The sequence below is a fragment of the Schistocerca gregaria genome, chromosome 5, assembly GCF_023897955.1.
Source record: "Schistocerca gregaria isolate iqSchGreg1 chromosome 5, iqSchGreg1.2, whole genome shotgun sequence".
Taxonomy (NCBI): Eukaryota; Metazoa; Arthropoda; class Insecta; order Orthoptera; family Acrididae; genus Schistocerca; species Schistocerca gregaria.
The window spans coordinates 256936898-256960435 of record NC_064924.1 but is presented as its reverse complement, the minus strand read 5'-3'; the positions used below and the strand labels follow the sequence as shown (position 1 = coordinate 256960435).

The following is a 23538-nucleotide window of genomic DNA, read 5'->3' as shown; positions in this document are numbered from 1 at the left end:
GCTATAGTGCACTAAAATGTCATAAAGAAGTGGAGAATGACTTCGTGTGTCACACGGCGTATCTAATTTTGTAATTCGTGTTTACGAGATCTTACTTTTCATCTGACACACGTTAGGCAACATGTCGAAGTCAAAAATGAAACAATGTCTGACAGAAATTAAATGGAGGTGTCCTAATTCCTGAAATACACTCCTGGAAATTGAAATAAGAACACCGTGAATTCATTGTCCCAGGAAGGGGAAACTTTATTGACACATTCCTGGGGTCAGATACATCACATGATCACACTGACAGAACCACAGGCACATAGACACAGGCAACAGAGCATGCACAATGTCGGCACTAGTACAGTGTATATCCACCTTTCGCAGCAATGCAGGCTGCTATTCTCCCATGGAGACGATCGTAGAGATGCTGGATGTAGTCCTGTGGAACGGCTTGAGATGCCATTTCCACCTGGCGTCTCAGTTGGACCAGCGTTCGTGCTGGGCGTGCAGACCGCGTGAGACGACGCTTCATCCAAACATGCTCAATGGGGGACAGATCCGGAGATCTTGCTGGCCAGGGTAGTTGACTTACACCTTCTAGAGCACGTTGGGTGGCACGGGATACATGCGGACGTGCATTGTCCTGTTGGAACAGCAAGTTCCCTTGCCGGTCTAGGACTGGTAGAACATGGATTCGATGACGGTTTGGATGTACCGTGCACTATTCAGTGTCCCCTCGACGATCACCAGAGGTGTACTGCCAGTGTAGGAGATCGCTCCCCACACCATGATGCCGGGTGTTGGCTCTGTTTGCCTCGGTCGTATGCACTCCTGATTGTGGCGCTCACCTGCACGGCGCCAAACACGTATACGACCATCATTGGCACCAAGGCAGAAGCGACTCTCATCGCTGAAGACGACACGTCTCCATTCGTCCCTCCATTCACGCCTGTCGCGACACCACTGGAGGCGGGCTGCACGATGTTGGGGCGTGGACGGAAGACGGCCTAACGGTGTGCGGGACCATAGCCCAGCTTCATGGAGACGGTTGCGAATGGTCCTCGCCGATACCCCAGGAGCAACAGTGTCCCTAATTTGCTGGGAAGTGGCGGTGCGGTCCCCTACGGCACTGCGTAGGTTCCTACGGTCTTGGCGTGCATCCGTGCGTCGCTGCGGTCCAGTCCCAGGTGACGGGCCCGTGCACCTTCCGCCGACCACTTGCGACAACATCGATGTACTGTTGAGACCTCACGCCCCACGTGTTGAGCAATTCGGCGGTACGTCCACCCGGCCTCCCGCATGCCCACTATACGCCCTCGCTCAAAGTCCGTCAACTGCACATACGGTTCACGTCCACGCTGTCGCGGAATGCTACCAGTGTTAAAGACTGCGATGGAGCTCCGTATGCCACGGCAAACTGGCTGACACTGATGGCGGCGGTGCACAAATGCTGCGCAGCTAGCGCCATTCGACGGCCAACACCGCGGTTCCTGGTGTGTCGCTGTGCCGTGCGTGTGATCATTGCTTGTACAGCCCTCTCGCAGTGTCAGGAGCAAGTATGGTGGGTCTGACACACCGGTGTCAATGTGTTCTTTTTTCCATTTCCAGGAGTGTATATAGTAAATTAAGCTTTTCTGGTTGGTAAAATGAAATTTCTCATTAACTACATTGTGCTCTATGTGCTTTCACTTCTTGGTTTCATTTCTGTCAATGTATCAGTACAGTACAAGGTATAACAGGTACATATGTTGTGCTGAAAGACATTACATCTGTATTTACGTTATTTGCTGACAAACAATTATACCTATTACAAGTGGTAGGTTTTTATGTTTTTTAGCACCTACAGATACGTATGGAAGGAGCAAACGATTAATATGTATTTTCCTCTGGACAACTGATCAGTTATTGAATGTGGACACGTGGACTAAACGGTTAGTCTATACTGAGAAGTATAGTCCACTTAGTGTTACATTACGGCATGCTGTAAACACCATGTATCGGTACCGCCCAGGTCCGGACACCGTCTCCAGTATACTTACAGTGTCCTCAACGAATGTGACGAAAAGATGATATATCTTAATGCCTAATTTTATTGATATTTGTGTCCGGCAAGAGCGTGAATAGAGCACTTATTTGGTGGAGCGGACACAAGAAAGAACGATTATAATATTGGGGACCGGAATCTATACTTTCGTAAAATAGTTCTCTGAGATCTGATTATTTAACAGCACACGACTCACCGCCTTGCTAAAATAGGATAGCACGAGGCGCCTTTAGAATCTGTTGAAATTGATGTCTACGTGGAGCGTTCATAGAGACCAAAACGTAATCTCAAGGATTATATTTCGAGTTATCATATTAGAATATTGCTGCAGGATATTTTTACCGTAGCGAAATTCGTTAAAATAAATCTTTGCATTATAGAAAGTTTTATCTTTTTTAAACGAAATAATCATTGTTTTGCCTAAACGTGGCTAATGTCTGTACTGATGTGAAAGATTTTATTTTTTACTTTAATACGGAATAAATTTGTTTATGCAGTTCCCCTTCTTTACTAATTATGATGCGAGTCTTTTAAAGCGTCCGTTGATGACGGAACGCAATGATATTATAATGGAATTTATTCATACGCAAGATGTCTGCCAAGAATGGTCGACTGTTCGGCCGTTCTTATTGTTTATCCAGCGTACTGAAAACCTTGAAAATAAATCCTATTTTTACTTCTGCGTGAAGGTCACTATATACACGAATGAAAAAGGCAAAATTAGCATCAATTACAGTGATTAACACGCAGTTATCTCGAAGCACGTGAAAATCCCTTACCTCTCCAGGAAACGATCCCGGGACCCTATACTCTTTCTTTTGTTGTTCTCAATTTGTTCGCTGTATTTGCTAGATGCGGATGTCCCATGACACCCGTCAAAGATCAGTGTCGAGGCGTTGAGTCAGTTTTTTATTACAGAGGACAGCTAACCTTCTGACCGAACACGCTGAGCTACCGTGCCGGCGTGCTCGGGAAGCGAGAAGGCTACCGCGAGACCACATTAAAATTCACAACTTAACAGTGTGAAATGGCCGCCGTAGCGCGCGCTTTCTTCAAGACTAGAAGAGAGGGTGTGTGTAATATCGCTGGTCTTTTTTGTGTCTTGCACCAGGGAGTGAAAGAAGAATTACATTGCTGCATAGATTCTATACAGTTATCTTATAGAATCGTTCGCCTTTTTTATTATTTCGTTTCGTTGAAAATGACCTTTCTGACAGTTAATTACACGCATGATATTTTCAGTAATTTAAAGTTTTACAATCATCATTTTACTTCGTTTTGTGTCCAACCTCTCGTTGCACGATTCAATATTTTGTACCGCATATCAGTACAAGTGCCCCTGGTATGAATGGGCCATAAACGCCTGCAGTTTGCGATCAGTTATCCACCTTTACAATAACACATGTTACTTCTCACACGTATGCTTTTTACACACAGATATATATTGTAATCGTTGGTAATTTACATTCATTTTGTTACAACTTAGCTTGTATGTTTTACAAGGTTACCACTATTTCTACTATGGGCATTGCTCTATCTTTCGCCCTTACACCACGCGACGATTGGAAACAACTGGCTATGACTGAATAATCGCGCTAAACAATAGATTTACTCCCCTGTTTAGGTTACGGGCAACTGTAAAATATCGGGTTAAAAGATCCCCACAGAGTCTCCAAACTGTGTACACTCCTGCTAGTATTGATTGTGAATGATGTTACCATTTGATTTCCTTGATCTGCAGGCGATCATGTTTACAGAAAACAGTCTTACACAATATTTACAGGTTGCCTATTTAAATCATTTTATCGGGCATACAAGTTCGTTCACATTTCTAGCGCACCAACTTTCAATGTACGTCCACTTTACATATATGACTTACTATTTAGGGGATACATATGCCACGAAAACATTTTCGTTCACATAATTTTTAAAACCGACTAATACAATGCTCATTGTCGGTTGACTTTATTGTTCGATGCTGCTGGAATGATGGGCAGACGATCAGGAGCTCGCCTCCCGCCACCGGTCACTGAACGCTGGACAGATGAGCATCGTTGTCATAGGAGCGGGTCCCGCCCACCGCGCGCTGATCAGCTGTTGGACGGCATCGCGCCATCCCGTAGCAAGCATGAAACAAGTCCACCCACGTCAGCTTTCTCACAATCACTCATCAGCCACACGTGTCATTTCACATTCTTGTTGTTTGTGTATGTACTTCGGCTTGGATGACACTAGTGCAGCACTTTACAACATTTAGGATTAGGCCTCTCCCATCTCACAGTTTAACAGAATGCACAGGTCATAGCTTGTCAACACCACCCGTCACACAATCACAACACTTCCATTTCCTAGCGCTTCATACAATCGTCGTGTTCCATTTTATTTTCTGTTGTATGTTAGTCCACCTGTCACTTTAAGCATTCAGATGTTGCGTGTTTTCACGTTACTCACTACCGTGTGCAGATTCCGCAGTTTGACAGTACATCTAATACCTTCATGCATGTGTTATTTCAATTGTTTTGAACACTGCATATAACTACTTTGTGCATGAAATTTCACATTGATACTTTGACATTTCCACACGCTACGGATTTTGGCCATAAATTTACACACTATTCACAGATTCACAGTCTTTTCTGCATATTACAGTTATTCCTTAGTGTGGCTGTGCTCACCGCTTTTCCCCCCTACACAGTTCGTGTATTTGTCTGTTGTTTGTTAAAAGGTTTTGACCTTTTACTGTCGCTAATTATGCAGCACACATGGTACATCCCTTACAATAAAAGCCTTTATATTTCCGTAGGATTCATGTAGCCAGTGTCCCCTCATCCAGAACGTTCGACCAATTGGTCAGCTAGACTTTTCAGTTCAGTATATTTTACAATCATAATTCCTCTCAAGACTGATTCATCCTCTAGTGTTTACTTTGCTTTCTGAGAACAGGATCTGAGAACATTACTGCCAAGTATCTAACGTATGAAGGATTTATACCTTCCACCGTGATAGAATTTTAATTTAAATACTTATGTTTTGAAATTCTATTATTATGGGTATTCTAAAATTTTTTGACATTGGTTTATGTTTTGCAGGTGCAAATTAGACATCTAGGGATCACGCAAATTGCCTATTGTTCCTTACTCAGATTGCGATTTTACAAAATTTATACTAACTAAGCGCACTGTCCTCTTTAGTAATACACTTTTTGTTGCCATTGTTCATATTCTCTATCATGTATTCATGCAGACATCCTGCTTTCATACACAGACACATAAACGTTCATGTACACAAACATTTAGACACATATTTACAAGACACACACAAGAAAAATACAAGAATGAACCTCAAACTATTCAAACTACCTTACACTACCGTTTCTCAGGTCGGGTTCTTACAGGCATAATGATTTTGTTTATGTCTAGGGCATCCAGCACTAACCGCATACTTCCACCTGCTTCCGCGTCTGCGAGCAGAGGGCTGCTATGTGGCGACAACGAATGTTCTGTTATCTGCCATTTAAGCATGTGTTGAATTCCTTTAGATACGGCTTGCTTTTTAGCCCATGGCACCGAATACGTGGCGCGGCAAAACGTATCGTATTATGCGGTTTAATTTGCATGTCATAAATGTATCCACTTATTATACCAGATTTCTCGGAGAATACCTGACTATGTTTGTTTAGCAGGTGAGTCAGTTCATTCTTTTGGTTACCCGATTCTGACACCTTTGCTTCAGTACCTTGTCTTATTTCTTTTGACTCAAATGAGGTATCCCCTTGTAGAAGTCATTTGCTGCACGCTGCACTTTTGGGTCAGAGATATCCACCTAAACCTGCCCACCTAAACCTGCCTACAGTAGTTATTATACATGGCAGCAGTTGTTATCAGTGCTAGTTCAACAACCATATTGTGGTTCTGTAAGGTGCATGTCACACGAGAGTGGTCTACCTATGCGTTCCTCTGACGCAACGTATCGAAACCCAGGATACAGGATACCGCTAAGTTTCTGACGACCAAGAATGGGTATTTCATCGCTTCTTTGTCTATGTTTAGTGCCTGATTTTTAATGATCCGCACTCGACCACTTATGGCCCCGACAATTTTGCAGTTTTGATTTGGTAAAACTGGCAGCGTCTTAACCTGGTACACGCATTTATAAAATTCATGATCCTTAACTGAAGGGATTGCTCTTGTATCAGTAATGAGAGTTACGGGTATTCCGTTTATATGAGCCTTAAAAGCGGCTTGTACTAACTCATCCTTTTGTTGCCGTGTGTCTCGGTTCAGCAATTAATTCCTCCCTGAGTTTTTTACCATCATTGTATCTGAACATGAATACTTGCACGCTTTGCCTGCCTTCTTCTGTGCCATACCGACCCTATGTGGAAGAGCTACATAGGTCGGTAGGAGTTTACCGCGCCCGAACATCCACATTGCGTACTGTTTCATTTTGTTGCTTTTGTGGCACATATAGCGGTTGTGGTGTCCAATGCTGCTGCGTAGGTGGCGGCGGCATTGGTATAACGTTTATGTTATTCACTGCCACGTTCCGGTCGTCGGAAGCGTGCTGTCTCTGCCAATTTGCAGGGCCAGATTTGTGCCACTGCTCATTTCCAGTTCGCATATTTTTGTTAGCAAAGGAAGTGATAAAATTTCCTTCGTCCCTGCGTTCCCTATCAAAATTTCTGTTTCCGTTTTTATTCTGGGAACGGATACTACTTCCATTGTATTGGTAGTCAGCCGAAAAACAGAGACAATTTTGTTTGTAGCAACTGTGGTCGGCGAGGTAATCACTTTCTCTTCTCTGTCCACCTTTTCTGGGTCTGTTCGCATTCGGATTTCTTTGATTATTGTTACTACTGCTCGATCCTAGCCCACCATTCCGAAATTCGTTTTCCCTGGCATCTTCTTGTATTAGGCCATAAATTGTCGAGGTTCGTATCGGGCACACGAAAGACGTTTTCCATAATTGAAATTAGTAGCTTGCCCTATAACATACGCAATACATCTCTCGGGAGCATGGGTTGATCCCTGTATCGTGTCTCGTTTAAATATCTTTCAAAGTATTTTGGAAGATTCCCTTGGCGGGGATTGTAGAGCTCGTGGCTGTAGACCTGCTTTTCCATAATTGAAATTAGTAGCTTGCCCTATAACATAGGCAATACATCTCTCGGGAGAATGGGTTGATCCCTGTATCGTGTCTCGTTTAAATATCTTTCGAAGTATTTTGGAAGATTCCCTTGGCGGGGATTGTAGAGCTCGTGGCTGTAGACCTGCTTTCTGAGTCGTTCTTGTACACATGACAACCAGAAGCGAGCTAAAAACATCTTCTCGAAGTGTGAGTAAACCTGTCAATTCTCTGCAGCCTCCATTGCCCAGACAACTGCATCTCCGTTTATAAAGGAAATCACAAATAGTTGTTTCTGTTTCTCCGTCCACGAAAGAGGTAAAACATTCCTAAAACTCTTGGTAAGTAACAATGGATGGATTGACTTCCGTTCCTCAGTGACTATTTGGAACTGCCTGTGCTTAATAAGCGACTCCTCAAGTTTTACTTGTGCGGCAGTGGGTACCACACCCACATCTGTCACACCAACAATACTCTGATAACTGCATGGGCTATACTGCTTGGCGTTATCACAAGCCAACCGCTCACCATTTGACATATTCACAGGTACCTTTCCGTACCGAGTACTAACATGTGGTGGGCTGTCACATTCCCTACGACCACTTTCCCTTTCTAAAGCGGAAGTGCGCTGCTTCATCTCACTTAATTCACGGTTTAAGTGCGTGTTGGAGTCCTGGCTCTCCCACTACATTTAATCTCTGTAACGCATTCGTTACTTCTTGTTCTATTTTTACTTCTACACTGTCAGCTATTTGATCTAAATTTTTGACTAGCGGTTTCGTCTGATCCTCCAGTGCTTGTTGCGCTCTGTCAAGTTCGGTTATTTTGTCGTCAAGCTTCTGGACTTTCGTTGTAATACCTTGGTTTTCTTCTACCAATCCGGAAACTTGCTCATGCAGACCATCTATTTCGCCCTTAAGATGTGAGACGATGACTTTATCTCGTTTATCTAAAATCTGGTTTAGTCGACCGACTAAACGTTCTTCACTTTCCACTTCTTTCCTTTCCCTTTCCAAGCTTTCTGCTGTGTCTATCGTTTTAAACTGATTAATTATCGATTTTTCATTTTCCGCACGCCCTGCTTCTAATACGCTCTTCACTTGAACTTTAGCACGGTAATCAACCCAACACCTTTATTAAACTTATGTAGCCGGTTGTACTAGTCGAATTACTGAATATCACTCTTTATTTAATCAGTAAGCACTCTGCTTGGTCCCCAGTTACCTAATGATTCTAATACAGAACTTGGGAGCTCATGCAGTCACATCCTTACCTTCGTAAGCAATCTCTGTTATTCGTGTCCCCACATCAAGGTTGCGACGTCTATTACTTAGAATAATTTTATGGCAGCTGCAGTTTGTCCCAGTCCAACAGCTCGGGTTATTTATTTTTTGTGCTCAGTAATGGATCAGAACATTCACAGTATTGCACACTGTATGAAATTGTTATTATACATACGAGGGTTGGAACTTAAATAGTGGCAACTACTCATTCACAACCTATACAAAAGAGTTAAATGTTTGCATCTGTTACTGTCCTCAAAGGAGTCACCACCGTTGTATAGCACCCGATGCTAGTGATGTGGAAGGCGTAGTATACCGTTAGCAGAGCCAATTCTGTTGATGGTGCGAGTATAGCGGTTTACTGCCTATCAAATCTCTGGAACAGTTCTGAAGAGAATGCCACGAAGTGGTTCCTTCATGTTCGGAATCAAATCAAAGTCACAAGGACCTAAGTCCGGGGAGTATGGTGGATAGTACAGTACTTCCAAGTCCCATCGACCGAAACGAGCAGACACAGCTGGCGCTGTATGCGCTCGCACATTGTCGTGCAAACTGATGGGTGGGTCGCACAGAAAGTGTCGCCGCTTCTTTCGCAAAGCTGGTCGCAGGTGAAGCTCCAAAAACGAACAGTAATACTTTGCATTGACGGTCTGCCGTGGAGGAACGTAATGCGTTAGGATACCACCATCACAGTCGTACACGAGAATCACCATAACTTTATACCGCTCAATTCGCGCTATCATCAGAACAGGCTCTGCTACCAGTATAGTACCCTTTCCACATCTCTGGCAATGGGTTTTACACAACGCTGGTGACTATTTTGAAGAACAGTAACAGGTGCAAACATGTAAATCATTTGTATCGGTTGTTAACAAATAGTTGCCACTAAGTTCCAACCCTCGTACATAAATACTGTATAATCTGGCATTATTAATTTTTCAATTAATATTGCAGTCAGTACAGCAATATTTGTAGTCTGTAAGTTGAATACTGATCAGAAATATTTCTTCAGTTCAGGCCCCACAAGTTGGGCTCCATTTGTACCGCTACCGCCCAGGTCCGGACACCGTCTAATGTATACCTACGAATGTGCCGAAAAGAGCGTAAGAAAGAGTTTACTCCTAACTTTACTGATATTTACGCCAGGGAGGAGCTTGAATAGAGCACTTATTTGGCGGAGCGGACATAAGGAAGAATGATGATAATATGGAAGATCGGAATCTATACTTTCGAAAAATAGTTTTCTGAGCACTAATTATTTAGCAGCAAGCCACTCACCGCCTTGTTAATATAGGATTGCGTAAAACGCTTTTTGAGTCTGTTGATGTCTAGGTGGAGCTTTCATGGAAACAAAAACGTAAACGTAATCTCAGGGACTATATTTCGTGTTTTCACATTAAAAAATTACTGTAGGATATCTTTTCCGCATTGAAATTAATTAAAAGAAAGCTTTGAATTAAAGAAAATATTTCCTTTTTTGAACGAACTAATCTTGGTTTTGCGAGAAGCGGCCAATGTCTGCAATGAACTGAAAGTTTTTTATTTTTACATTTATACAAAACTTAGTTTATGCACTTTCTTTTCTTTACTAATTATGATGTGAGTCTTTTAAAGAGCCCTATCAGGTCATAAGGTTTCTGACGTGTTTGTATGATGACTGTTCAGCGCAAAGAAGAAATAGCCAACAGACTGATGTAAGTATATATTAAGGTAGCACATATTAAAACATCTGTGTTTATACCCGTTTCGCCGTGTATAGCTAAAAGACTACGTTTAACTAAACGAGATTGTGTTTGTCCGAGACGTATCTGGAGTTAACAATCGGAAAAAGCTATATGGACTCACCTGTAAAGTAGAATCGCCTCTTAATCCTTCTAGATCTTGTCTTTTGTAATTATTTCCTAAAACGAGAGCAAGAATTGCAAGGAAATGTGGACGGACTTGGAAACTGCATTTCTACAGTGTTCATGGACATCAACAAGAATTTGCTATGAGCTGTAAGAATCGAACTCATGATCAGGCGCCATATAAATAAAGAAGCGACCATCTGAGTGAACTGATGTATGCATAGTAAGCTAGAAACACAAGAACGTATACCATTCTAAGAGGTTCATTTTAGCAAATCGAGGGCATAGAATTCGTTCATTCCTTTCTAATTAACATGTAATTGAACACTAAAATAAAAACTTGATGTTTTATACCTACACTAGCGACTGGCCGTCATGCAAACTGAAAAACTTGTAATTAAGGAAATGTAAATACACTCCTGGAAATGGAAAAAGAACACATTGACACCGGTGTGTCAGACCCACCATACTTGCTCCGGACATTGCGAAAGGGCTGTACAAGCAATGATCACACGCACGGCATAGTGGACACACCAGGACTCGGGGTGTTGGCCGTCGAATGGCGCTAGCTGCGCAGCATTTGTGCCCCGCCGCCGTCAGTGTCAGCCAGTTTGCCGTGGCATACGGAGCTCCATCGCAGTCTTTAACACTGGTAGCATGCCGCGACAGCGTGGACGTGAACCGTATGTGCAGTTGACGGACTTTGAGCGAGGGCGTATAGTGGGCATGCGGGAGGCCGGGTGGACGTACCGCCGAATTGCTCAACACGTGGGGCGTGAGGTCTCCACAGTACATCGATGTTGTCGCCAGTGGTCGGCGGAAGGTGCACGTGCCCGTCGCCCTGGGACCGGACCGCAGCGACGCACGGATGCACGCCAAGACCGTAGGATCCTGCGCAGTGTCGTAGGGGACCGCATCGCCACTTCCCAGCAAATTAGGGACACTGTTGCTCCTGGGGTATCGGCGAGGACCATTCGCAACCGTCTCCATGAAGCTGGGCTACGGTCACGCACACCGTTAGGCCGTCTTCCGCTCACGCCCCAACATCGTGCAGCCCGCCTCCAGTGGTGTCGCGACAGGCGTGAATGGAGGGACGAATGGAGACGTGTCGTCTTCAGCGATGAGAGTCGCTTCTGCCTTGGTGCCAATGATGGTCGTATGCGTATTTGGCGCCGTGCAGGTGAGCGCCACAATCAGGACTGCATACGACCGAGGCACACAGGGCCAACACCCGGCATCATGGTGTGGGGAGCGATCTCCTACACTGGCCATACACCTATGGTTATCGTCGCGGGGACACTGAATAGTGCACGGTACATCCAAACCGTCATCGAACCCATCGTTCTACCATTCCTAGACCGGCAAGGGAACTTGCTGTTCCAACAGGACAATGCAAGTCCGCATGTATCCCGTGCCACCCAACGTGCTCTAGAAGGTGTAAGTCAACCACCCTGGCCAGCAAGATCTCCGGATCTGTCCCCCATTGAGCATGTTTGGGACTGGATGAAGCGTCGTCTCACACGGTCTGCACGTCCAGCACGAACGCTGGTCCAACTGAGGCGCCAGGTGGAAATGGCATGGCAAGCCGTTCCACAGGACTACATCCAGCATCTCTACGATCGTCTCCATGGGAGAATAGTAGCCTGCATTGCTGCGAAAGGTGGATATACACTGTACTAGTGCCGACATTGTGCATGCTCTGTTGCCTGTGTCTATGTGCCTGTGGTTCTGTCAGTGTGATCATGTGATGTATCTGACCCCAGGAATGTGTCAATAAAGTTTCCCCTTCGGGGACAATGAATTCACGGTGTTCTTATTTCAATTTCCAGGAGTGTATGTAGCAGTTGTTTACTGCGTTGCGTACATCCTTGCCGGAGTGGTAGCATCGTTTCCCGTCAGATCACCGAAGTTGTTCGGCATGGTAAGCAGTTAGCACTTGGATGGTTGATCGTCCAGGTCTGCCGAGCACTGTTGGCAAGTGGGGTGTACTCAGCCCTTGTGAGGCTAACTGAAAAGTTGGGAGGGACGTGACGTCAGCACACCGCTCTCCCAGTCGTTGTCAGTTTTCGTGATCTGGAGCCGCTCCTCAGTTGGCATCACGAGTCTGAGTGCTACCCGTTCCGTATGATCATCTAATTTCACGAATAATACTCCAAGCTTATCTTGAAAGGCAAGTGACTCTTTTATTGCTTGCTTATTCGAGAGTCAACATATAGGGTGTCCTAGAAGGATTGTTAGATATTCGGGGATGAGCGATCATTCGAAGCAAAAATGTAAAGCAAACATTAGTTGTAAAATGCACGCGTTCAGAGTTATGATCACTTGTTCAGTAGAAGACATGTGTTTCACAGTAGGAAAGACGAACAAATGCTCATAGTTCTTAACGTATGCACTTTAGAGCTCATATTTACTGGACATTTTCCTTGTTCTGGTCCATACTATCATCTCTCAAAATATAGAAAGCAAAGAGCTTGTACAGGAAGAGATCGGTTTCGCTGTATCGAAGATGAATCAAAGCTTATAGTTCTTAAAGTATGCATAGTACAACCTATATTTACTAGATGTTTTTGTTTCGAAAGATCATTCGTGTCCTATCCCTGAATACTAAAAATTCCTCTGGAACAACCTATAGATCATTTATCCGCATCTTCTGTTACTCATTTCAAAGATCTTGAATCGTTTAGTGAAGATTTACGTATATTCAAGATGCGGATTCGTCTGAAGCCATTCTGTATACACAGATTATAGAGCACCCTTTTTTCTACTCATGATTACAAATAGTATAGACGGAACAATTGGCATATCACGTAGGGTCGCTGTAGGGAATTGGCACCACATATGCAAACACAGCTCACCTAATTCCAGTAATTTCTGGGAGAGCTGCGGAGAGCTCTAACGTTACGTACAATCACATCCCAGATGTGTTCGATTGGGTTCATATCTGGCGAGGTGGGGGGCAGCACATCAAAGAAAGCAAAGAGCTTGTACAGGAAGAGATCGGTTTCGCTGTATCGAAGATGAATCAAAGCTTATAGTTCTTAAAGTATGCATAGTACAACCTATATTTACTAGATGTTTTTGTTTCGAAAGATCATTCGTGTCCTATCCCTGAATACTAAAAATTCCTCTGGAACAACCTATAGATCATTTATCCGCATCTTCTGTTACTCATTTCAAAGATCTTGAATCGTTTAGTGAAGATTTACGTATATTCAAGATGCGGATTCGTCTGAAGCCATTCTGTATACACAGATTATAGAGCACCCTTTTTTCTACTCATGATTACAAATAGTATAGACGAAACAATTGGCATATCACGTAGGGTCGCTGTAGGGAATTGGCACCACATATGCAAACACAGCTCACCTAATTCCAGTAATTTCTGGGAGAGCTGCGGAGAGCTCTAACGTTACGTACAATCACATCCCAGATGTGTTCGATTGGGTTCATATCTGGCGAGGTGGGGGGCAGCACATCATAGAAAGCAAAGAGCTTGTACAGGAAGAGATCGGTTTCGCTGTATCGAAGATGAATCAAAGCTTATAGTTCTTAAAGTATGCATAGTACAACCTATATTTACTAGATGTTTTTGTTTCGAAAGATCATTCGTGTCCTATCCCTGAATACTAAAAATTCCTCTGGAACAACCTATAGATCATTTATCCGCATCTTCTGTTACTCATTTCAAAGATCTTGAATCGTTTAGTGAAGATTTACGTATATTCAAGATGCGGATTCGTCTGAAGCCATTCTGTATACACAGATTATAGAGCACCCTTTTTTCTACTCATGATTACAAATAGTATAGACGAAACAATTGGGATATCACGTAGGGTCGCTGTAGGGAATTGGCACCACATATGCAAACACAGCTCACCTAATTCCAGTAATTTCTGGGAGAGCTGCGGAGAGCTCTAACGTTACGTACAATCACATCCCAGATGTGTTCGATTGGGTTCATATCTGGCGAGGTGGGGGGCAGCACATCAATCCAAAATAACCACCGCCCTACCGTGTTCCTCGAAACACTCCGTCACAGTCCTAGCCTTAAGACATGGCGCATTATCTAGTTGCCACTGCCATCGGCAAATGATCGTCTGCAAGCAGTGTAACATACTTCTTGGCCGTCATGATACCTTGCAAGAGCTCCACTTAACTCATGGATACCCACTTGAATATTACGCACAGCATAATGGAGCCGCCGCAAGTTTGTCTCGCTCCTGCTGTGCAGCTGTCAAGGAGCTGTTCCCCTGGAAGGCGACACATTCGAGCCCTCCCATCGGCATGATGAAGAAGGTATCGGGATTCTTCAGGCCACGCACCGAGCGAGATTGCGCAGTGGTTAGCACACTGGACTCGCATTCGGGAGGACGATGGTTCAATCCCGCGTCCGGCCATCCTGATTTAGGTTTTCCGTGATTTCCCTAGATCACTCCAGGCAAATGCCGGGATGGTGCCTTTGAAAGGGCACGGCAGACTTCCTTCCCCATCCTTCCCTAGTCCGAGCTTGTGCTCCGTCTCTAAAAACCTCGCTGTCGACGGGACGTTAAACAATAATATCCTCCCTCCTCCTCAGACCATGCAAAGCTCTGCCACTGCGGCAACGTTCAGTGTGGGTGGTCACGTGCCCATTTTAGTCACAGTTGTGTCAACATTGACACAAGCACTGGTGGACGGCTGCGGAGGCACGTGGTTAGGAGTCGGTGCACTGCGTGTTCAGGCGAACTTGTTGTCTGCCCGGCACTAAAATCTGAAATTAGTTCCATCACAGTTTCCTGTCCTGTTTTACCAGTTTGCACAGCGTACGACGTCCGACATCTGTAATGAGGGGTAGACATGGTTTCACTTAGGTTTCTCCACGTGTTGACGACACTTACCAAAGCACTCATCGAACTCATCGAACGCCTGACAAGTTGTGCAGCTTCCGAAATGGTCGTGCGTAGCTGTGCGTGCACTGTGCGTGTGTAGGACTAGCAGTAATTCCTCTCCAGGCGACTCTGCTACCGCCTGGACGAGGATCGATAGTAGGTCGGTGGTCATATCGTTCTGGTTGATCAGTGCATTTACAGGCGTGATGGTAAGTTCTGCTGGCTGTTGTTGTATGCAGAATTGCTGTGGAAGATTTTCTTTGGTTTGTATTCTGTTCAACTAAATAACTTGCACAACGTATTGCATTCATGCGTTAGTATTCCGTAATAGTTCTTGGATAACAGTTCTTTTGAACTGCGTCTGTGTTTATGGGTTAGTGTCAACAATTATATGTTTTCCGCATCTATTTACAGAGAACACAACCTGGGGCCAAGGGTCACAAATACAGTATACGTTCATCACTTTTACGATCTCATGAGTGGGTTTTCACAGTGGTTAACGCTGAGTTACACAAGCTACGTCAACCTTTCATCCTTTACGCTGTTTTAGCAGTGTGACCCACTGTGTGTGTGTGTGCCACGAAATTCTTTATAGTATCCCAGAATTGTTTGCAACAAGTCACAGTTTCATGAAAACACCATTTGTAGATGCTACATGCATTAACAGTTCTATTTCCTAAAACACTAACCACCTTGTGAGTGGTACAGTAAGAGATCTTCCATGTAATTTTGAAGAATTTGATGACTTCAGTTGCAGGGAATGTCACATACATTGTTTCAAAAAAGACCATATATACTACACTAACGAAGATAGACTTATTATGTACCTTAATTACGCATTGAAACTAAATGTTTGCACTTGTACCAGTTACAAGTCGGCGGTTCATGTGATTATTAGTGGAGTTCTCGTTCATTAAGCATTATGAGTCGAGCATAGACGACGACAAAGCAGAAGCAAGAGGTGTTTTAAATTCTCCGTTTCAACAGGTGCAACACTTTACCCTCTACAGCTCAATTGGGGGTTGGCATTGAACCTTTGGCTTCCAAGTTCACTGATTTCACGATGTGCGAAGTTTGTGTGTGTGTGCGCGCACGCGTTAGCGCGCGCGTCTGTCTGTGTGTGTGTGTGTGTGTGTGTGTGTGTGTGTGTGAGGACGTGATTGTAAATGACTTCGTCTCTCTCATTTCCCTTCCAAGAATTATGAACTGCAACGCCGCACAGCAACAGCAATAAATGAGGTAACTCCTTATATGTTCGCGACAGTATGGGACGACTTTGACAATCATCTGGATGTTTGTCGTGCTTCCAGTGGCGAGCACACTGAACACTTGTGAAACACAAGTGAAAGCATTAATTTCACTCGCAGTTCCAAAAAGTACACCGGAGTTGTGTGTGCCACTATTTGAAACATAATACTTTCTAGTCCCTTGCGTAAGCGAAAACTTATCCAAATCTTCTTCTTTCATTCGTGAAATTGGATCAATCTTCCTGAAACCCCTGTGATACTCCCGCTAATCCAGCTGGGCAGAACAGGTGACTAGGATTGTGGAAAGGGTCAAATAAGGTGTCGGTTAGGTTCACTCAACATTGTAATTTATTGTAATTTAATAGTACCTTTACACCAAAACGGCACATAGCCGAACCTTTAGGTCTACGAGCTTCAAAAATTTCACGGCTGAATTCCTCCAAACAAGAAATTTTTAATGCAACAAGGTAAATCTGAAGTGGTAAAAACTTACAGTTAAAATTGCAAATAAAATAATTAACATATAGTTACACAGCGAGGCTAAGAGCCTCAAGACAAGAGAGAACAGACAAGCATAAAGAAGTTGCAATAGAAATGGCTGAAGCCCCACATTTTTTTTAATAAGGATTTCAGTGGCTGAAGGCCCACAATTGATTTTCCAAAATTCAGAAGTGCATAAAATCCATCAAAAGCAAGAATTTTTTAAATCATTGGCTATAATAGATTATAAACACACAATTAAACACCGGTGAGAAGGACAATAAAGAAAAAGGCACTCACCAGTCTCCAGGGAGGTCGGTCTGCCCTCGTTCCGTTAGGTGAGACAGATAGTGAGCCCAACTACACCTGATCCGTCGGAACCCAACCAAGGGACAAACACTCGGTCTTGCTCACAGGAAAACCTCCCCAACAGGGAACCACCGAAACGAACCACACAACGTGATTGGAAGTGGCTTGGGTACTTTGAAACCACTCCTTAACTTTGACATCCGGGGTCGGTGAACCACGAAGCTCGGAGCGATCGAACAGCTCCACACACGCTCCGACGCTGCGCAGGGACCGCTTGCGGACCCAGCCGACTGCAACGAGCGGAGACAACTTCCCTGGTCCGTAGCAACCGGCCGGGCCGACTAGCTGCAGAAGGCGGACAGCATCTAAGATATTCGTTAGTGGAAGTAAAGGCCTGGCCAGGCAGAATGGGGCCTGGCCGTCCGGCCTGTGGCCTTGAACCGCGGCCGGCAGGCCACGCTGTTGAATCGCTCGTTACTGTATGGCGTCGGTCACACAGAGTGCGGCTCCGACGCACCGGCCGCCACCAGGTTGTCGCAGATTACAGATTCGCCACAAGCCGGAGCGGCTGCTTGCCTCTGCTGGCGCACTCAACTGCTCTGCTGTCACACTGGAAGCAGCGGCGTGGGGCAGTTTTTGCCTTACAGCTCGTAGTGCATGCATCATGGAGCAGAGAGACTTACAGACGAGGTGAGAGAATACAACTTTTTGTATGATACACACGATCCTGGTTTTGACGTAGAATACTTTTGCGTCGATATACTCTTGATAGAAAGCTGAATTCTCAGAAATAGTGTTGTCACTGTGACATCCATAACTTCCAATATCAACTACTGTAAACTTGTAGTATGGATCAACGATCGCCAGAACTAGCGAAAAGAATTGTTTGTAAGAGAAGAACTGGGAGCCAATATCCTTCGGGCATTTTAACCTGATATGCTTTCCGTCTATGCTTCCAAGGCAGTTCGGAAACCCCCAAAGTTCTAGAAATCCTCCTTCAGAAATCTTCCACATCTCTGTTGTAGGAGTAGGTAAATACTTGGGCTGTAGAACAATCCATTTTTACTGGCATACTTGTTTCACAATTTCTGAGACTGTTGAACGTCCTAATCGAAAAGAAAAAGCTATGGTCTGGTGACTGTCGCCTGTAGCCTGTTTCTGGGAAAGATTAAAATAAATAATGCCGATAGAACAAATAGATAAGTTAACAACCAAAGATATGTTTGTTTACATTCAATGACAATGTTATGAATAGAATGAAACAAAACAATCTATTAAGTAGAAAGTTCTCTCTAGAGGGACGTATGGAACTAGATGTTACTATCGCTTGGTCTATTCGTAAACACAGGAACAAAAATTTATCACTCCAGTCGTACGTTGTGGGATAGCACTTTATTCCGCCGAACCTTTCATATGATACAGCAAAACTGAAATGGAATAAAATATTTGACTTCTGTTTCAAGCACAAAGAGGCCACAAATGGTAAAACTTACCTCAAACAAATGGGTGGTCTGTGTCTTGTATCAATTGCCTTTCTCCAGTTCGTTGTGCACTTCTCGGTGCTACATTTTATCAGGCTATGCAGTGCCTCGAAACACTCTCGCGACATACGAAAATATTTGAACAACCTACCTTCGTCAGACTCTAGATCAATACACAGACGATGGTATTCTCCTAAGCTTTCTCTCTTGCTATTAATGTCGTGCACCCAACATCTCTTCTTGATGCCATTTCGTATCGCTAGTTCGAGCTACTCATTTCCTCGCACTAAGATAACGTGTCCCGTGAGAAGCTTCCAAATCGTCTAACGCCTAGACAATCGCGCTACGCATGCAAGCTTAATAATGGGGTTCGGCCCTTTCCACAGTGTAAAAGCTGACGCATCTAGAGTCGCTGCGGCCGGCCGTTGCCTGTGTGGCACCCCTGGCCGCTGACGGGCCCGGCCTCTCACTGCGACGTCCGTCTCAGTGGCAGGCTGGGTTCTGTCTGGTCAGGCCTTATGCACGTACAAAGGCATATCGGGAGTCGATGTACACACACACACACACACACACACACACACACACAGCTGACTCATGAACGATCGGCGATCCGCCAAGACGGTGGCCCGGCTCAAGTGATGCGTGGCGTCAATGGTCGGGCGAGCCATGTCGACGCAGACCTGACAGCTCCAACCCGACTTCTCTAGTGCCGCATTGCAACTCCCCAACTGGCAGGTCCAGACTGTGCTCCAAACGCGTTCGAACAGACTGGAAGACCTGAACTCGAGGCCCCGAACTCCTTTTACGACAGACAACGACGGCGAAGTAATAGCAGTCAAGCAAAGATACAACGAGAGTGGATATATCGATACCCTACGCTAACGCCGCTCACGGTGAGACAAAGCAGCCACTCAGTGACACCAGTAATTAAAATTAACGTAGTGAGGTGGAGGTACGTTAAAAACAGGGTCTAAAATACATTATGGCGATAACCCGAGCCACTCACGGCTCACCCTGTAGTTTCAGTTTTAAATACGTCTCTTCACCCCCTTCATGTAATTTTCCCTTTTAGAGCACCATGTCCCTTCCTCTCCTTTCCTCAGTGAATCGCCGGGAACAATAGTGCTCTTCTTCGTAGTGATGTGGTTTGAGGTTCAGTTCTGGTCGTATTAAAACTACGGGATATTTAGAATGGCGCAATAACTATAGCAGGATATTGACAACATCTACATCTAAATCTACATGGATACTCTGCAAATCACATTTAAGTGCCTGGCAGGTGGTTCATGGCACCACCTTCACATTCTCTATTATTCTAATCTCGTATAGCGTGTGGAAACAATGAACACCTATGTCTTTTCGTACGAGCTCTGATTTCCCATGTTCTACCGAGGTGGTCGTTTCTCCCTATGTAGGTCGGTGTCAACAAAATATTTTCGCATTCGGAGGAGAAAGTTGGTTGTTGGAATTTCGTAAGAAGATTGCGTCGCAACGAAAAACGACTTCTTTTAATAATGTTCAGCCCAAATCTGGTGTCATTTCAGTAACACTCTGTCCATATTCCGCGGTAATACAAAACGAACTGCCCTTCTTTGAACTTTTTCGGTGTACTCGGTCAATACTATCTGGTAAGGATCGCACACTGCTCAGCAGTACTCTAAAAGATTAGGGCCAAGCGTAGTGAAGACAGTCTCCTTAGTAGGTCTGTTACATTTTCTAAGTGTCCTGCCAATAAAACACAGTCTTTGGTTAGCCTTCACCACAACATTTTCTATGTGTTGCTTCCAATTTAACCCTAGGGCGCCCAAGCCTTTTTTCTAACTTGGATGCCTAAGGGAAGCTTCGGCGAGCCCACAGGTATTAAACAAGTTTACTGGCGAAAAATTATAACTTTCAAAATGGTTTATGTATTTTAACTAAGCCATCGGTTTATAAATGTTGTTAATTGTTATAAATATTGGATTGATTGAATAAAAAATTTACATATTACAATACAAATTACAGAAGTGTTCACATACAATAGACTACTCTGAGTCCTCAACTTCAAGGCAAGAGACACACTTCACAATTTATTCTGAATGTGTGTAACACACATGTTTATGACACTGTCCACAATATTGTTTTGATTTACTTAGATTGTTGTACTTCTGCTTCTTTGTTTTAGCTTTCCTTACACAAATATGTCACCGATCTTTCTCTGCAGGAGGATGACGTGCTTCTGTTGTCCCTTCTTTGATTCTTTTATAGAATAGTCTACATTGATTGATCAATTTGGTTAGATAACCCTCTTGCATTGGCACTTCTTTTCTGTACCTGCAATTTCACTAGTTCCATCCCAGCTTACAGAAGATAAAGTTTCCATTTGTTGTGTTTCTTTTCATTCCATCTTGGATATTGCTGGATGAATATGGTGGTTGCATTTATAGCACAAATTTCGATGAAAGAGTAAAATACAGATAGAGGCCATCTCTTTGTTCCCCTCTTGCAAGTGTACATACGCGCCATTTGATCAATGGTATCAATTCCACCTGTAGTGGAATTATAATATGCATTTATCTTGGTTTTATTTTTCTCTCCTTCAACAGTGCCTTTATCTTGGTGCATTGTTGACAGCCTCAGTAATTTTTTAATTGGTTTCTTTTTTGCTGTGTAGGACACCAAAGTTACTGGAAGCCTACGTGTTCGGAACTGTACGAACTCACTGCATTGTACAAGATAAATAACAGCTGACTGACATCAGCAATCACTTCCTCTAAAAGTAAACCTTTTGTTGTGAATATCAAGAATACCAACCAACAAGAAACTAGCTTGCATCGTTGTAGTGATGAGATATACGAAATCCTACTAAGGGAAATTTTGTATAGCATGGAAGCCTAAAGGGGGAGGACCCATAACAAGTTTATTTATTTTTTCTTTCAAAGCAAGAATTTTCTATAAAATATATTGATATCAACGTTCCATAAAATAGCCAACAAACAATAACTCAAAGGGAATATGTAGTATGAAAGATACTTGGGCAAAAGCAGGAGACATAAAAAAATTGTGGGTTCAACGAAACCCCCACCCCCCTCTCTTAGGGTTAAGTTTTTCGTTATTGTAAATCCTAGGTATATTGTTGATTTTACGGCCTTGATATTTGACTGATTTATAGTGTAACCGAAGTTTAACGGACTCCTATTAGCACTCATGTGGATGACCTCACACTTTTCGTTATTTAGGGTCAGCTGCCAATTTTCGTATCGTTCAGAGATCTTTTCTAAATTATTTTGCAGTTTCTTATGATCTTCTGACGACTTCATTAGTCGATAAACGACAGCGGAATCTGTAAGCAACGTAAGAAGGCTGCTCAGATTGTCTACCAAATCGCTTATATGGGTAACGAACAGCAAACAGCCTATAACACTACGTTGAGGAACGCCATAAATCACTTTTGTGTTGCTCGATGACTTACTGTCAGTTAGTATGAACTGTGACCTCTCTGATAATTAGTATGAACTGTGACCTCTCTGACAGGAAGTCACAAATCCAGTCACACAACTGAGACGAAATTCCATAAACAAGCAATTTCACTACAAGCCGCTTGTGTGGTATAGTGTCAAAAGCCTTCTGGAAATCCAGAAATACGGAATCTGTCTGAAATCCCTTGCCAATAGCACTCAACACTTCATGACCATAAAGGGCTAGTTGTGTTTCACAAGAACGATGTTTTCTAAGTCCGGGTTGACTGTGTGTCAACAGTGCGTTTTCTTCGAGGTAATTCATGATGTTAGAACACAATATATTTTCCAAAATCCTGCTGCGTATCGACATTAATGATACAGTTCTGCAGTTTAGTGGATTACTCCGACTATCATTTTTGAATATTGATGTGACTTTCCAATCTTTCTGTACTGATCTTTCGTCGAGAGCACGGTTGTATGTTATTGTCAAGTATGAGGTTAATGCATCAGCATCCTCTGACAGGAGCCTACCTGGTATACAACCTGTACCAGAAGACTTGCTTTTATTAAGTGATTTAAGATGGTTCACTACTCCGAGCATATGTACTTCTACGTCACTACGTTACTACTTTGTGCCTTCGAAGTATGCAATAGTCATGAAAGTTTATTATCTTTCCTTCAGCATGAGTACAGTGTTTACCCATCAGGAACTACAATACTTAGCCATCAACAGCTCCGCTATTTAACCATAAAGAATTATACTCTGTAGCCTTCAACAATTACGCTATTTAACCACTAAAACACAAAAAACTGAGTATTTTATAACATAAAAGTGAAGGTATGAATCAGTGTGGACATCTGCAACCATCTCAGTGCTGTATTTCCTGGTATCTGGACTGGAAGGTCTGATTTTATTCCATGGCCCGTGTGGTTACCTGGCCTGAAACTCACTGATTATTTCCTATGGGGATATCTAAAGTCATTTGTGTATGACACCTCGATGGGTATGGAGATGAAATTAGTTGTCGGAATTATAGCTCCCCCTGTGATGTGATTAGAAACACAACAGGGATATTTGTCAGGGTGTGTCAGAATCTTGTTCGCCGATGTCATGCTTGCACTGAGGTTGATGACGGTCAGCTTCAGCACATTTTGTTAAGTACAGTACAAAGGGCGCGTTCATTATGTCAGTAATGGCATTTGCCGTTAATTGTAACTAATTTAAATAAATAAATACACAGTAATGTTATTTTATTCATATTTTCTCCTTAAGCTGGCTTCTCCGACCCCGGTTCCCTACCTCAAACTGTTCAGTGGAGCATCCTCTGTGTCCTATTAAATTTTTGCATTCTCTTATGGAAACAGCATTTATAGGTATGTGATTCGATTTTAGAATTGTTAAAGTAGTTCATATCAGATACGTAATA

At 43.5% G+C, this 23538-nt stretch overlaps 1 protein-coding gene across 2 annotated transcripts in view; it reads right to left on the bottom strand.

Annotated features, from left to right (window-relative positions):
- LOC126273028 (allergen Tha p 1-like) overlaps positions 1–23538 on the bottom strand; it is a 405450-nt gene that overhangs the window by 276947 nt on the left and 104965 nt on the right. The window lies entirely within an intron of this gene.